At 41.4% G+C, this 2,198-nt stretch overlaps 1 pseudogene; it reads right to left on the reverse strand.

Annotated features, from left to right (window-relative positions):
- Positions 1-257: 257 nt before the first annotated feature.
- On the reverse strand, positions 258-1,827 carry LOC149383741 (putative LRR receptor-like serine/threonine-protein kinase At3g47570 pseudogene; annotated as a pseudogene).
- Positions 1,828-2,198: the final 371 nt, after the last annotated feature.

Below are 2,198 nucleotides of genomic sequence, written 5' to 3' on the forward strand. Positions count from 1 at the left end.
GAAATAGCATCAAACTTTGGTGAAAAATAATTCACCAAGTGTGGATTATAAAAATATCTAAAATAAAAATATTTAAAAAACAAAAAACTTTAACATTTAGGCCGCCCTTTAAGACCAACGAGAATGTCGACCATTTCCCAAAAAATAAAAAAGTCAAAAGTTCCAAAAATGTACCGAAAAACAAAGAGCAAATGGTACTTAGGAAGTAAACTCCATCTAGTAGACTAGTACCATAATCATTTAAGTTCAAATTTCACTTACAAAACATGTATTCTCACTCGACCCTCGCTTTGAGCATCGCTGTGCTCTTCTGTACAGTGGTTTCGGGTGAGTCTTCGGACAAACTCTGGCTGTTGGATTTCAAGGCCAAAATAGACGAGGACGGTTCGATGGGTTTGCTTCGAGAGTGGAACGAGTCCACACAGTTCTGCTCGTGGCCCGGCATCACATGCGATCGCCGCCACCGCGACCGAGTCAGGGTGCTGAATGTCACGGACTGGGGGATGAAGGGCCAGCTGTCCCCGAGCATTGGGAATCTGAGCTTCCTCAGAGAGTTGAGACTCCACAACAACAGTTTTGGCGGAGAAATCCCTCAGCAAATCGGCCGACTGTTCAGGCTGAGACTCGTGAGCTAAAAGCCATTAAAATATCATTTTCCTTCTTAGTTTTACAGGTATTGGTTTTAAGATAATGTCTCATTACATTTAATAAATCGAAAAAATAAATTGTTATTAAAACAAACTTTAATAAAAGAATTACCTGGTGGGACATAGCCGACGGTTCCTCTTATTACCCCGACAGAGCTGCTTTGGTTTGAAATATTACTTCTCATAAGCTTTGCCAACCCGAAATCACCGACACGAGCAACCATATCGCTGTCTAACAGAATGTTACTCGGCTTTATGTCGCAGTGTATGATTGATTCGAAGCAATGATTATGCAAATAGTCTAGAGCAGTTGCCACGTCAATGGCGACTTTGATCCTCTGAATCAGACTCAAACTCTGCCCCACACGTCCAGAATGGAGCCACTCCTCGAGATTCCCGTTCTCCATAAACTCGTAGATTAAAGCCTTAAAATCATTCCCTTGAAAGTCAACGCTCGAACACACCGTTAGAAGCTTGACAAGATTTCTATGCCTGACAGTCCCCAAAGATTCGCACTCGGCCATGAAACTTTTCAAAGCTCGTGACATGTGAAGGTTCAACACTTTTACAGCGACGAGTTTGTTATCATCTAGACTCAATATTCCCTTGTAGACAGAGCCGAAACCGCCTACGCCAATCAAATTTGAGGAAGAGAAGCGATCAGTTGCTTGGACGATATCTCCATAGGAAATTCTACACAGTGAAGTTCCAACGGATACCTCCAATGCGGGCTTTGTTCTTTTCCGTTTGAGAAACACAAGCATTACAATGGTCAGTACAACACTCAGTCCCACCACCACACAGCAAATTATAATGACAATCAAAATTGTCTTTGGAGATGATTTATGATTTTTGTGGAGGGTTGTTGCAACACAAGTCCGCAATTTCAGCTCAGGCAAGCCTCCACAAAGCCTCACGTTTCCATCAACTGAGAATTCACTCGTGTTTTTGAAGACCCCTTGTACGGGCACCTTGCCTTCTAGATCATTAAACGAGAGATCCAAAAATTCCAACCCTTGAAACTCTGCTAAATAAGCCGGAATTCGATCGGATAGGTTGTTACGAGAAAGGTCAATTGATTGAACTCCTTTCAAATTACGCAGATCTTCTGGAATTGAGCCACTTAGGAAGTTTCCGCTACAGTTAATGAACTCCATGCTTGAACAACTACCAAGACCTTTTGGAATCTTACCAGAGAGCTTATTTTCGGAAACGTCCAAAGCTCCGAGATGTACCAATCTTCCGATCTCAGAGGGAATCTCACCAGACAATTGGTTAAATGATAGATCTAGCCTTATGGACAGAGATGATAAGCTCATGAGTTCTGATGGTACCAAACCTGTTAGTTTATTTCTCTTGAGATTAAAATATTGCAAATTTTTACACCCTCCAAGGCTTTTCGGGATACTTCCTTGTAAGCTATTCTCAGACAGATCTAATTTACTTAACAATGTCAGGTTTCCCATAGTAGTTGGAATATTGCCTAAGAGTTTATTGTCGAACATTAATATCATATTTACCATTCGCAGTTTTCCTATTGTGCTCGGTATG

Source organism: Urtica dioica, chromosome 10, assembly GCF_054948205.1.
Source record: "Urtica dioica subsp. dioica isolate 48M chromosome 10, U.dioica_male_clone48M_v1_H2, whole genome shotgun sequence".
NCBI classification, from domain to species: domain Eukaryota; kingdom Viridiplantae; phylum Streptophyta; class Magnoliopsida; order Rosales; family Urticaceae; genus Urtica; species Urtica dioica.